Here is a 15780-nt window from a genome sequence, read left to right as displayed (position 1 = left end):
ATTGCTTCCACTCTGTGCGATCTATTAGAATTAACGTATGGATTAGCCGTAAAATACACTTTCAACAACGTATAGTGTTTCTCTTTGGCCCAGAAAGGCTCAATGAAATACTTCTTTCACTGGATCCCATCATACTACCTCTTATAGACTATAAATTTTCTTTTGACGTAAGTGTAGTTATCTTGCTATGAACCAAGAGGATTTGTACACACAATTAATCCCAATCACTAGACAAAACATATATATTATGATAAGCACAAAACTACAATTCCAAAGAACAATTTGTAGCTTGTTTAGTCGGCAAAGATTGAACGACATTAACTCATCTATTAACCCTTTCATATTACCCATGATACGATATGACCATATCCTTGATGTTTTCATCTTTGTCTTGTTTTGATATTAACACCATTTTAGATAATTTGGGAAAATCCCGTTTCCAAAATTCTAAATGTGTATGCTAGGATTGTGTTATTTAATGATTTTTAAGCTCTAGTTGCCTTTAATTTAGATAAATTATCATGATTGTATGAGTCTATTATAATTTCTCTACTATAAAATTTAAGAATAAACCTCCAATATAGTTTTTGGAAAGAGGATTTGTATGACATCAGTGCTTTTCAAAATTCAACAAATGCTTCTAGAAGTAGCTTCTCAAAAAATGAGGTGTCAAAAAAACCAATATATTGATATGATTTTAAAGCAGCATATAGATTGATTACAACAATTAAAAAAGATAATATGTAAAGGCAAATACTATTAAACACTCTTGTCATAATTTGGTGACCTTAATCCATGTATAACAAAATACTTGGTCATGGTTTTGTAGCATGCTATCAAGTTTTAAATACACGATACTTTAAACAACATTCAACTAATATTTCACACTTAAAAAGTCGAAACAATACTATATAGTATCCTATGGCTATAAGACCATGAGATGCCATCTATTGCACCTATGGCCTTAAGGCCATATGGTGTTGTTTGTAGACATGTCTATGACTTTAATATGTCTCTTTATGACCTCAAGGCCATAGGGTTAGGATTGTTAGCTGGTACCAACGTATAAAGAGATCCAGTCCTTCAAAGCCATATGGGACTTTATTTATGTGTCACCCTATGTCCCTAAGGCTGTAGGTTGTCTTAGGGCCACAAGATGTTTTTTATGCCAATAAGAAACCCTTCTATACTCTATGTTGGAACTCTATGTCCCAAGGCGCACAAGGTGTGCCTCGTATGCTAGTTAGAAACCCTTTATTCTATATGTTGTCACCATATGGACTTAGACCATAGGGTGCCCTCTGTGCTAGTAAGAACTCCTCTATACTCTGTGTTTGCACCCTATGGACCTAGGTCCACAAGGTACCCTCTATGCTAGTAAGAAATCCTCTATGCTCAATATTGAGACCATGTCGCCCCAAAGCCATAGGATATCCTCTATGGTAGTGAGAAAAACCCTCTATGATCTATGTTCACAAACAATTAAAAAATCTAAACAATACTATAGAGTATCCTATGGCCCTAAGACCATAAGATGTCATCTATTGCACCTATAATTCCATTTGGTATTTTATTTAACTATACAAAGTTAGATGAGGCTCTTACTTAGATAAACTATCATAATTCTAACTTTCAAATTATTTCTTAACATAAAACTACAATATAAAAACTCCTAATATAAGTTTGTGCCAAAGAATCAATGTTAAGATGAAGATTTTGTACATCAAGTACATGCTTTAAAACTTCACTCGATCAAAGGTTTTAGAGATGGTGTCTCAAAAAAAGGAGGTGTTTAAAAACACCATTTGATGTGAATAATACGAATTGTATACATTGATTATGTCAAAATAGTATAAAGTATAAACATAAAGATTACCACCAACTTGACAGTTTCATAAAAATGGTGGTCTTTATCACATGTACAATAAAGTACTAACTAGAAAGAGTATGATATCTCCAAGATTGAGGGTGTTCAAAAAACACCGTTTTGTAACACTACCAAATGTCAAGAACATTTTGATTGTTTGGATCACTTAATAAAGACAATTAATAAGAAGAAAAAGTTAACAATACCATAGAAGCATCAAACAATGAAACCAAAGAACTTGAATGAGAGAAGTCTCCTGACAATAGGATGCACTTCATTAAAAAAACAGTTTAAAGATGTTTCAAGATATCCCACAACATTCCATCAAGTTTAAATTTTGAAAAGTACACATTGCCAAATACTTGGTAGATGGTATTTAGAATACTTAACTAGTACACTTAAAATGGCCTCCTTCTCTTGAGATTTTGAGTCCTTTGAGACATATAACATTGCATTACATAGTGAGTCTCAGGATCAGGATGGAACATTACAAAATTTCTTATGGTATATACTCTCTTGTCTTTAGCATACAACCATACACATAACCATGGAACAATTTCATCTTTTAAAAAAATTTGAAGCAATTGAGTAGGTTGGTTCCAAAACTTTGGAAAAATCATATAAGTTCCTTGCATATTCCACATCACTCGATATGGACTATCATCAAATATTATAGTGTTGCCCCCATCTAAATAATCAAATACTTCCATATGGTCGAAAGATTTTTGTGATGGGCTCTTTTGTAACCGATCATGGAAGTTGAATTTTGGCAGCACCGGTTATCCATAATCATCTTGAATTTGTGACTTTGTGTAGGAAAACAGGTCTTGATTATGTGTTGAGCTTTTTGTAAAACAGCTCCAAATCCAAAACTCAAAGAACTCAAAGCAAAATCTTAAGAAATACTCTGCATCTGGACGCACCGCATACACCTCATTGTTATCTTCTACAATGAACATGTACTTGGTCCAAGTTGGCCTTGATTGAAGCTCAAATTTTTCAAGAAGCACACCCTCTAAATCCAAGATAAGCGTTCTTTTGTCATGTTTGAAAGATGTTGGTAGATAATGAAACCATTGCTCTTGGTTTGAATGTGATATTTGATGTAATATGAAAGGGAGCTCCTCTATTTTGTGATAATCTAATAGCAAAACATTTTTTCTTAGAAGCTCTGAAATGATTAAAAAAGAAAAGTTAATATAGAGATCTTAAGTGTGTTGAAGACCTTAGGGACATAGGGTGCTAATTTGTGGTTACACTTAGTAAGTCCTATGCAAGAACACATGCTAAACTATGACCCTATGGCCTTAGATTCATAGGGTGTTAAGACCATAAAGTGAAATTCCCCCAAGGTTATAGAGCAAGATTTGACCTTATGAGCATGTATATTGTCCTTGATGGCACAATGAACTCAAATTTCAAAGCAAACAACATAAAAGCTTTTTAAAAAACGAGCATTTGGCACATGAAACTCAGAAGTTACTTATAGTATTGAAAGACAATTTAAAAAACTATTCATCATTTACATATTCATATATCTTGAAACCCTAAGCACTCTAACAAAGTCTCTGAGTACATAAAGATCTTTGTAAATGACAAAATGTTACAAAACATTGCTCCATCATTTCTTGATATAGGGCTATTTGAGATCATACTGAATTTTTAGATGCTTTATATAATTCCTGGCTTCATGTACTTTGATCTCAGGCTCCTTGTATCCCAATTTTTGGGCAAGCATGATTGCTTCCGTACCTTTCAAGGCTGATAATGATTTGATATTCTTTAAGACCCTTACTTTTTCTCGATCACGTGCTGAAAGTTTCTTGTCTTGACTTCGAGTGGACATTCCACTAGTGCTAGATGTTGTAACTTTCTCATCATGAAGAGGACGAGAAACTTCTGGTAGCCTTCCTGTGGAGTAGGTTTTTCCTAGAAAAATTAGATTTCTCTCCTCCCACTCTGCAACAACTTTGTGTATACGGTTATAAAGCTCATGACCTTGAGCAATGGGTGCTTGTCCATATAAATGAGACCCTGTAACTGTGCGAATGTCATTAACATGATTGAGAGCTTTGATATATGGTAGCAGCTCCCCAAGGAGGATATTATCCTCCTCATCATCAACATTAAATGATGGTGGAAAAATACAATTCACTGCAGGATTCACACATCCCTTTAATGGTTCATCATCTACAATAAGCAATCTTCTTGCATCAAGCCCAAATTTTGATGATGCAATAGCCAACGGTTTGAAAAGTGCTTCTACTCCTAGATTATCTAAGCGAGTGATCCTTGATTCTACGCATGGTTGACATTGGCTTTGCCCCCAGATCATAAAGAATGGAAATTTCTCTTTCGCTTCTTTTTCTAAAATCTTGATGATGTCCATAACATGCATGTCATTAGCAGCTGACCATATCCCTACATTGAAATTGCTAAATAGAGCCTTTAAAAACTCAATGCATCCTGGACGAAGAACAATATGCTCATGTCCAAACTTTAAGCTCTTCATTTTCTTGGACTTTTGCCAGCATCTCCTCAGGAACAATCCACACAAGCTCACTATTATAGTCAGCATTGGTTTGTTGGTGGATGAAAGGTCTGACTCACCATGCACTTCGATTTCCAAATCCTGGGGTGCTAAAATATTTGTGTTGGATTCTCCTTCTGGCGTTGCACATGTTCTAGAACTTCCATTGCCTTCTACTTCCATTGTGATGTCATGCAATCCAATTCCCACTCTTGGGCTACTAGAATATTTTCATTGGATTTTTCTTCTTCCCTTGCACATGTTCTGGAACTTTCACTATCTTCTTCCATTGGATTACTCTTTAAATTTATCTCGAGTCGTTGTAGCAGTCGACTTCAAAGACTTGTAGATTCTTGTCATCTTCGTCAGAAAAAACTATTGGTTGACATGGAGATTGATAGAATCTTTCTCAGTAGGGTCAATGGCATTAGCATCCTCTATACCAAAAATCTTGAGTAAAACTTTGTCAGCCGCAATATCTTGTTGAAGGACTGCAAGTTTAAAGAACACCTAATTTTAGATTCCAAAGTATCTACATTTTGATAACACTTTTTTGTCACACTCTTAGAAAAAACTAATCGCAAATAGAAAATTTACTAACTGACAACACATCTACAATGAATTTATTTCTATGTTCCTTATTGTCTAGAGATTCCTAATCTTTATCTAGCTACATTAGTTCTTTGTCCATGATGGTGGCGCCTAGAAGTATACTTGGAGAAACATTTATGCCTTTAAGTTCTAGAGCAGAAGTCTCATTTTCTATTGCCATGATCTTCTTGCATTGGATGATTTACTTGACTAAGTTTCTTATGGCCTTCAGGCCATACTGTTCTCTTTGTAGATATCTCTATGACTTTAAGATAATCCAAAATATGTCTCTTTATGGCCTTAAGGCCATAGGGTTAGGATTGTTGGGAGGTCTCAACATATAAATAGATATATGGATTCAAAGCCATATGGTACTTTATTTATGTGTCACCCTATGACCCTAAGGCCATGGGTTGTCATAGGGCCACAAGATGCCCTCTATGAGCACTAGTAAGAAACCATATATGCTTTATGTTGGCACCCTATGACCCGAGGGCCACAAGGTCTGCCTCGTATGCTAGTAAGAAACCCTTTATTTACATGTTATCACTCTATGGCGTTTGGGCCATAGGGTGCCCTATGTGCTAGTAACAAATGATCCTCTATGCTCTATGTTTTCACCCTATGGACCTAGGGCCACAAGGTACCCTCTATGATAGTAAGAAATTCTCTATTCTCTATGTTTTCACTCTATGGACCTAGGGCCACAAGGTAGCCTCTATGCTAGTAAGAAATCCTCTATGCTCAATATTGAAACCATATGGCCCCAAGGCCATAGGATGTCCTCTATGCTAGTAAGAAAAACCCTCTACTTCTATGTTGGCACCCGATGGAGACTTGAGGGCCACAAGGTACCCTTTATAATGCTACTAAGAAACCTTGTATGCTCTAGGGGAGCACCAAATAGCCCCTAGGCCACAAGGTTCCGTCTATGCTAGAAAGAAAACCTCTACGGTCTACATTAGCAACCTACAACCCTCGGGCCATAGGGTGCATCAAATGGCTCCTAGTCCACATGGTGCCCTCTATGTTAGAAGGAAACCTCTATGCTCTACATTGACACTCTATGGCCCAAGGCCATAGGGTGCCCCTTACGCCTAGTATGAAACCATTGGAACTCTATACTAGAATCTAAAGACCGTAGGCCACAAGGTGAGCTCTATGTTAGTAAGAAACCATCTAAACTCTATGTTGGTAGCCAAAGGCCATAGGATAGACAAGGACCCTTTAGGAGCATTTCCCACAAAGACCACCTTATGGCCCCATGGTGATTTAGTGGCCTAGGTGCCCTTCTTAAGACTCTTTCATTTTTGTATCATATGGCCCCAGGGAATAAGCTATCCTCTATGCTATCAAAAAATCGTTTATGCTCTTTGTTGGAATCATATGGCCCCAAGTCCATAGGGTGCTCTCTATGCTATCAAGAAACCCTCCATGCTATATGCTTGCACCCTATGGCACGAAGGACACAGGGTGTCCTCCATGATAGTAAGAAAACCCTCTATGCTCTAAGTTTTACACCCCCATTTGACTATGTTGACACCCTATGGCCCTGGGGCCATAGGGTTCTCCCTAGCGCCAAAAGGTGCCCTTCAACCTAGGAAGAGACCCTTTATGCCCTAATTGGTACTCTTTGGCCTCAGGGTCATAGGGTGCCCTCTATGCTAGTAGGATACATTATATGGTCCAGGTTTCCACTCTATTGCGTAGGGCTAAAGGTTTTCTCTATGAAGAAACCATGTATACTATATCTTGGCAGTGTATGGCCCTAGGGATAGAAGGAAACCCTAGGGCTATAGGGTGTCCTCTATGCTACTATCATATGGTCCAAGGGCCAGATAGTGACCAAGGTATCATGTGTGTCCTAAGGGTAACAAGGTGCTATAAAAAGCTCTCTATGCTCTATGTTGGCACCCTATGGCCCCAAGGCCATAGGGCGATCTTTTGCTTGTAAAATTCCCTCTATTCACTATGTTTACGTGTATACTTATAAGAAGCCATTTATGCACTATGTTGGCGTCTTATGACCTTAGATCCATAAGATGTTCTCTATGGTAAAAGCGAAATTGTACATGGGATATGATGGCATGCTATGGTCCTAGGGCCATAGGGTGTCCTCTATGCTAGCAAAATGTGTAAGTTAATACTCTGAAATTGAAAGAGCTTTTCAGAAAAAAAAAGAAAAAAACAAACCTTCTACTTCCATTGTGGTGTCATGCAATCCAATTCCCAACTCTTGAGCTACTAGAATATTTTCATTAGATTCTTCTTCTTCCCTTGCACATGTTCTGGAACTTTTACTGTCTTCTTCCATTGGATTACTCTTTAAATTTATCTCCAGTCGTTGTAGCAGTTGACCTTCAAGGACTTGTAGATTCTTGTCATCTTCGTCAGAAACTCTTTCGTTGACATGGAGATTGATAGAATCTTTCTCAGTAGGGTCAATGGCATTAGCATCCTCTATACCAACAATCTCGAGTAAAACTTTGTCAGCCGCAATATCTTGTTGAAGGACTGCAAGTTTAAAGAACACCTAATTTTAGATTCCAAAGTATCTACATTTTGATAACTCTTTTTTTCACACGCTTAGAAAAAACTAATCGCAAATAGCAAGTTTACTAACTGACAACACATCTACAATGAATTTATTTTTATGTTCCTTATTGTCTAGAGATTCCTAATCTTTATCGAGCTACATTAGTTCTTTGTCCATGATGGTGGCCCTAGAAGTATACTTGGAGAAACATTTATGCCTTTAAGCTCTAGAGAAGAAGTCTCATTTTCTATTTCCATGATCTTCTTGCATTGGATGATTTCCTTGACTAAGTTTCTTATGGCCTTCAGGCCATACTGTTCTCTTTGTAGATATCTCTATGACTTTAAGATAATCCAAAATATATCTCGTTATGGCCTCAAGGCCATAGGGTTAGGATTGTTGGGAGGTCTCAACATATAAATAGATATAGATTCAAAGCCATATGGTACTTTATTTATGTGTCACCCTACGGCTCTAAGGCCATGGGTTGTCATAGGGCCACAAGATGCCCTCTATGAGCACTAGTAAGAAACCATATATGCTTTATGTTGGCACCCTATGACCCGAGGGCCACAAGGTCTGCCTCTTATGCTAGTAAGAAACCCTTTATGCTACATGTTGTCACTCTATGGCCTTTGGGCCATAGGGTGCCCTCTGTGCTAGTAACAAATCCTCTATGCTCTATGTTTTCACCCTATGGACCTAGGGGCACAAGGTACCCTGTATGATAGTAAGAAATCCTCTATTTTCTATGTTTGCACCCTATGGACCTAGCGTCACAAGGTAGCCTCTATGCTAGTATGAAATCCTCTATGCTCAATCTTGAAACCCAATGGCCCCAAGGCCATAGGATGTCCTCTATGCTAGTAATAAAAAACCTTCTACGCTCTATGTTGGCACCCTATGGAGACTTGAGGGCCACAAGGTACCCTTTTTAATGCTACTAAGAAACCTTGTCTACATTAGCAACCTACAACCCTCGGGCCATAGGGTGTATCAAATGGCTCCTAGGCCACATGGTGCCCTCTATGTTAGAAAGGAAACCTCTATGCTCTACATTGACACTCTATGGCCCCAAGGCCATAGGGTGCCCTTACGCCTAGTATGAAACCATTGGAACTCTATACTAGAATCTAAAGACCGTAGGCCACAAGGTGAGCTCTATGTTAGTAAGAAACCATTTAAACTCTATGTTGGTAGCCAAAGGCCATAGGATAGACAAGGAACCCTTTAGGAGCATTCCCCACAAAGACCACCTTATGGCCCCATGGTGATTTAGTGGCCTAGGTGCCCTTCTTAAGACTCTTTCATTTTTGTATCATATGGCCCCAGGGAAATAAGCTATCCTCTATGCTATCAAAAAATCGTTTATGCTCTTTGTTGGAATCATATGGCCCAAGTCCATAGGGTGCTCTCTATGCTATCAAGAAACCCTCCATGCTATATGCTTGCACCCTATGGCACGAGGACACAGGGTGTCCTCCATGATAGTAAGAAACCCTCTATGCTCTAAGTTTACACCCCATTTGACTATGTTGACACCCTATGGCCCTGGGGCCATAGGGTTCTCCCTAGCGCCAAAAGGTGCCCTTCAACCTAGGAAGAGACCCTTTATGCCCTAAATTGGTACTCTTTGGCCTCAGGGTCATAGGGTGCCCTCTATGCTAGTAGGATACATTATATGGTCTAGGTTTCCTCTCTATTGCGTAGGGCTAAAAGGTTTTCTCTATGAAGAAACCATGTATACTATATCTTGGCAGTGTATGGCCCTAGGGATAGAAGGAAACCCTAGGGCTATAGGGTGTCCTCTATGCTACTATCATATGGTCCAAGGGCCAGATAGTGACCAAGGTATCATGTGTGTCCTAAGGGTAACAAGGTGCTAATAAAAAGCTCTCTATGCTCTATGTTGGCACCCTATGGCCCCAAGGCCATAGGGCGATCTTTATGCTAGTAAAATTCCCTCTATTCACTATGTTTACGTGTATACTTATAAGAAGCCATTTATGCACTATGTTGGCGTCTTATGACCTTAGATCCATAAGATGTTCTCTATGGTAAAAGCGAAATTGTACATGGGATATGATGGCATGCTATGGTCCTAGGGCCATAGGGTGTCCTCTATGCTAGCAAAATGTGTAAGTTAATACTCTGAAATTGAAAGAGCTTTTCAGAAAAAAAAAGAAAAAAAAACAAACCTTCTACTTCCATTGTGATGTCATGCAATCCAATTCCCAACTCTTGAGCTACTAGAATATTTTCATTAGATTCTTCTTCTTCCCTTGCACATGTTCTGGAACTTTTACTGTCTTCTTCCATTGGATTACTCTTTAAATTTATCTCCAGTCGTTGTAGCAGTTGACCTTCAAGGACTTGTAGATTCTTGTCATCTTCGTCAGAACTCTTTCGTTGACATGGAGATTGATAGAATCTTTCTCAGTAGGGTCAATGGCATTAGCATCCTCTATACCAACAATCTCGAGTAAAACTTTGTCAGCCGCAATATCTTGTTGAAGGACTGCAAGTTTAAAGAACACCTAATTTTAGATTCCAAAGTATCTACATTTTGATAACTCTTTTTTTTCACACGCTTAGAAAAACTAATCGCAAATAGCAAGTTTACTAACTGACAACACATCTACAATGAATTTATTTTTATGTTCCTTATTGTCTAGAGATTCCTAATCTTTATCGAGCTACATTAGTTCTTTGTCCATGATGGTGGCCCTAGAAGTATACTTGGAGAAACATTTATGCCTTTAAGCTCTAGAGAAGAAGTCTCATTTTCTATTTCCATGATCTTCTTGCATTGGATGATTTCCTTGACTAAGTTTCTTATGGCCTTCAGGCCATACTATTCTCTTTGTAGACATCTCTATGACTTTAAGATAATCCAAATATATCTCGTTATGGCCTCAAGGCCATAGGGTTAGGATTGTTGGGAGGTCTCAACATATAAATAGATATATGGATTCAAAGCCATATGGTACTTTATTTATGTGTCACCCTACGGCTCTAAGGCCATGGGTTGTCATAGGGCCACAAGATGCCCTCTATGAGCACTAGTAAGAAACCATATATGCTTTATGTTGGCACCCTATGACCCGAGGGCCACAAGGTCTGCCTCTTATGCTAGTAAGAAACCCTTTATGCTACATGTTGTCACTCTATGGCCTTTGGGCCATAGGGTGCCCTCTGTGCTAGTAACAAATCCTCTATGCTCTATGTTTTCACCCTATGGACCTAGGGGCACAAGGTACCCTGTATGATAGTAAGAAATCCTCTATTTTCTATGTTTGCACCCTATGGACCTAGCGTCACAAGGTAGCCTCTATGCTAGTATGAAATCCTCTATGCTCAATCTTGAAACCCAATGGCCCCAAGGCCATAGGATGTCCTCTATGCTAGTAAGAAAAACCTTCTACGCTCTATGTTGGCACCCTATGGAGACTTGAGGGCCACAAGGTACCCTTTTTAATGCTACTAAGAAACCTTGTCTACATTAGCAACCTACAACCCTCGGGCCATAGGGTGTATCAAATGGCTCCTAGGCCACATGGTGCCCTCTATGTTAGAAAGGAAACCTCTATGCTCTACATTGACACTCTATGGCCCCAAGGCCATAGGGTGCCCCTTATGCCTAGTATGAAACCATTGGAACTCTATACTAGAATCTAAAGACCGTAGGCCACAAGGTGAGCTCTATGTTAGTAAGAAACCATCTAAACTCTATGTTGGTAGCCAAAGGCCATAGGATAGCCAAGAAATCCTTTAGGAGCATTCCCCATAAAGACCACCTTATGGCCCCATGGTGATTTAGTGGCCTAGGTGCCCTTCTTAAGACTCTTTTATTTTTGTATCATATGGCCCCAGGGAAATAAGCTATCCTCTATGCTATGAAAAAACCGTTTATGCTCTTTTTTGGAATCATATGGCCCCAAGGCCATAGGGTGCTCTCTATGCTAGCGAGAAACCCTCCATGCTATATGTTTGCACCATATGGCACCAAGGAAATAGGGTGTCCTCCATGATAGTAAGAAACCCTCTATGCTCTAAGTTTACACCCCATTTGACTATGTTGACACCCTATGGCCCTGGGGCCATAGGGTGCTGCCTAGGCCCACAAGGTGCCCTTCAACTTAGGAAAAGACCCTTTATGCCCTAAATTGGTACTCTTTGGCCTCAGGGTCATAGGGTGCCTTCTATGCTAGTATGATACATTATAGGTCTAGGTTTACACTCTATAGTGTAGGGCTAAAAGGTTTGCTCTATGAAGAAACCATGTATACTATATGTTGGCAGTGTATGGCGCTAGGGATAGAAGGAAATTCTAGGGCTATAGGGTGTTCTCTATGCTACTATCATATGGTCCAAGGGCTAGATAGTGACCAAGGTATCATGTGTGTGAGAATTCTCTACTATATATACAAAAACCACTTTATGGCACTATGGTGTCCCAAGGGCAACAAGGTTCTAATAAAAATCCCTCTATGCTCTATGTTGGCACACTATGGTCCCAAGGCCATAGGGCGGTCTTTATGCTAGTAAAATTCCCTCTATGCACTATGTTTACATATATACTTATAAGAAGCCATTTATGCACTATGTTGGCGTCTTATGACCCTAGATCCATAAGATTTCCTCTATGGTAAAAGAGAAATTTTACATGGGATATGATGGCATCTATGGTCCTAGGGCCATAGGGTGTCCTCTATGCTAGCAAAATGTGTAAGTTAATACTGCGATAAATATGCAACACGATATAGAAAATTGAATCATTATCATACATCATACATTTGTTGCTTTGCCACACAATTGAAGGGGTCTTTGCCTTCAAATATCATCATAACATTCAAACATTTAAATCAAATTTGCAAGTAGTGTAATTCACAAATGCATTGATCTCTTGGTGGATGGAAGGTCCGGCTCACCATGCACTTTGATTTAAAAATCCTGAGGGGCAAAAGTATTTGTGTTGGATTCTCCTTATGGAATTGCACATGTTTTGGAACTTGCATTGCCTTCTACTTCTAATTCACAATCTTAAACAATGGTTATACATTATACAATCATTGCTTTGCAATAAACCTTGATACAATGTTCCGATTGCTACATGACAAGCTAAAAAATTCTACTAGTCCTAGCTTCCCTCTATTGAAAAAAATTCAAGATATAAATTTCAATTCTCTGCATCATCTAGAAGAGAAACAAAATCATAGTTTGGAACAAAATACTCGCACTGTATATCTTTGAATAAAATCTTGTTACAATCAAAGAAATAAATCTTCACATAATCCAAAGGACAAATTCTTCAATAACCATTTATACTCGATGTTTACTATCTAAGCAATCAATTGGCATTTACAAAAAATATTGAATATATGTTTAATCTAGTTAGTTTGAATACAAAGATAATTATTTCAAAGCGAATATGTTTAATCTAGCTAGTTGCAATACAAAGATGATTATTTCAAACGCTTACACCATCAATTCACAATAGAAGGACTTACACCCAACAAAAAATGATCATACATCAATTGTTCAAACTCTCATTTTGGAATTTTGAGGACTAAATACTTTTTAGTTTTTTCTAGCTTATTTCATTCTCAATAGACACCTAGATATGGACACAAGATATAAGGCCAACAAAAAATGTTCTTGAAACACTTAAAGAGTCTTTAGGTGACCTAGAATAACCAACCTATGGTCTAAAGGTTATAGTGTGTCATGTGATGTTTTATAAGATGTGTCCATAAGAGCTAGGTGATTTGTATCCATGGGGTGATTTAAGTGCCCCTGTGGAGATTCTATGTCACCACCCTATGGCCCTAAGACCTTAGGGTATCCCAAATTCTCTTGGATAACTTATGTTTCCTTCTAGAATATCCCAAATACTCATGTGCCCGTTTGGAGACTTTATGTAATCTCTCTATATACATAAGATTGTAGGATAGCTGTGTTGACACCCTATGGCCTTAAGGCTGTAGACTAGCCCAAATGCTTATGTACCCTTTTAAAGACTCTATATAATCACCCTATATCCGTAAGATTGTAGGGTAGCAAAATTCTTTTGGGGGATTCTATGTTGACACCCTATGGGCCTAAGGCTATAGAGTAACCCAGATGCTTATGTGCCCTTTTAGAGACTCAGTGTAATCACCCTACATCTGTAAGGTTTTAGGGTATCCCATTTTCTTTTGGGGATTCTATGGCCCTAGGGCCATAGGGTGTCTTGTCTACAAAGAACTCTATGATCCTCAAGTCTACAAAGAACTCTATGATCCTCAAGTCATAGTGTATTCTTCCCAAACCTCATATGATCAATTAACTTTTAGTATTACATAATATATATCTTATGACCATATATAAATGTAGAATTCTATTTACCAAACATGTCCATATAATATCATACACTTAAGTCTAATTCATTTATTGTGAAAAAACTCAAACTCACAAGTTCACATTTTTTTCAAAGAAAATAAATTGAGAAAAATAACGAGCCAAACATCAATGATTTTAACATCATGGGTAGATTTGAGATGGTACAAATAAAATAAAATGTCAACAATAATAATCTAAATATCAGTAATCTAATATCATGGGTAGCTAGCTTAACTGTTTCCTGTAGAATTTCTAGAATGGCCTCAGCACTTGCATCCAATGGTTCTTCAATTTCTTCTTCCTCTGAATCCTTGGCATTGACTTTCTCTGTGTTATCCACACCTACCCACCTTCTAAGATCAAGGTCTTCTTCCACTATGGAATGGCAAAGATATTCCAATTGCGTCATTTGATCACTACTACATGCAACTGATATCACCTTTCTCTATTGTTGTAGTGGCTCTTTAGTCCCATAGCCTAATGAGAAGATGTCTATCACTTGATCATCTTCTTTGAGACAGATGCATTTGATTGCACGAAGTACAAAAAAGGATTTGGCCGTGGTCACAGCATCATACTCGTCGTCATTGATGCAGAGAGTATGCATTGGCTCCAACAATGACTCTTTAACACTAGAGTAGTTGGTGTACTGCTCTCCTTGACTGAAAAATGCCCAAACCCCGAAAATTACTTCGCGAAGAGCACATGTTTGGATGGTCTCTGATCCCATTAAGGAGCTCAAAGGTAAAACGTGCATTTCATACCATTTAGCTTTTTCAGAAATTGCCTTTTCTAGGGAAGCAGCATGTTGATACTTGACTAAGCCGGCAATTAAACACTCTGATGGTTGATGTGCTACCCCACATACTCTATCCATCAATTACTTTACCAAATGGGGCAGCACTCCAACCACTAGATGTGAAACTTTTGTGTGTTGTGTCTATGATGCAAACACCAACACGATTTTAGAGCTATTCTCACTGCAGAGAAAATCAATGCCTTCCAGATTCTTTCCAACACACTTGATTGTCCATGTAAAATGAATTCCAAAATAGAAGTCCCATTATTTTGTGCAATGATCACTGCACATATCCCCTAGTGATCTCAGGAATTGCTCTTTCTCCTTTCCTTTTGTAGTAGAATTTAGCCATTGCGTACAACTCGTGAAGACAGATTTGTAAATCTCATCTGTAATGTTATAATGAGACTTACATTGATCCCATGAAGTAACTGCTATTGCTGATGGATCTATCTCTTTAAATGCCATCAACATTTGAGGCTCAAAAACCCTGGTCTTCTTTAAGACGTTGCACGTGCAGTGAGGTCGAGCATGCCCGTTTGACCTGGTTGCTTCACTAAGCAGATCTTCTCATCTGCCAGCTCTTGTTGTAGTAGCTTGACATCATCATCTTCTAAACCATTTAGGAATCTAAAGGTTGTTATGCTTGCTTGTCACCCACGAGCAGTTGATGTCTGATGCTTCTCCAAGATGTGTATCCACTGATCATAGATTTCATCATCGTACATGACCATGTGTGCTTCTTTGTTGGCAAATGATTTATGGTTGAACACGATGTTCGCCACATTTACAAAGGCCTTCAAATTAAAGAAAAGAAAATTAACTTTATTTCAAGACATATTTGTAACAAAACAAGCATAGGGAAGTGGAACTTACATCCCAACCTGCTCGACTCGGATGACCGACAGGAACACCTGCCTTGGTTTTGTTGGTTTAGAATATGCAAGCCATTGACTATGGCCATGCTTCAAGACCTCCACATAAGGCTGGTGTTTCATTGCTGTTATTCTCTCCATGTTCTCCATTCTGGAAATTCGAGCAGCAACCTCTTTCGGAGCGTCTACACTATCCTTGTA

This window comes from Adiantum capillus-veneris, chromosome 15 (assembly GCF_014529385.1).
Source record: "Adiantum capillus-veneris isolate H3 chromosome 15, ASM1452938v2, whole genome shotgun sequence".
NCBI lineage: Eukaryota > Viridiplantae > Streptophyta > Polypodiopsida > Polypodiales > Pteridaceae > Adiantum > Adiantum capillus-veneris.
Note: the sequence above shows the minus strand (reverse complement) of the source record.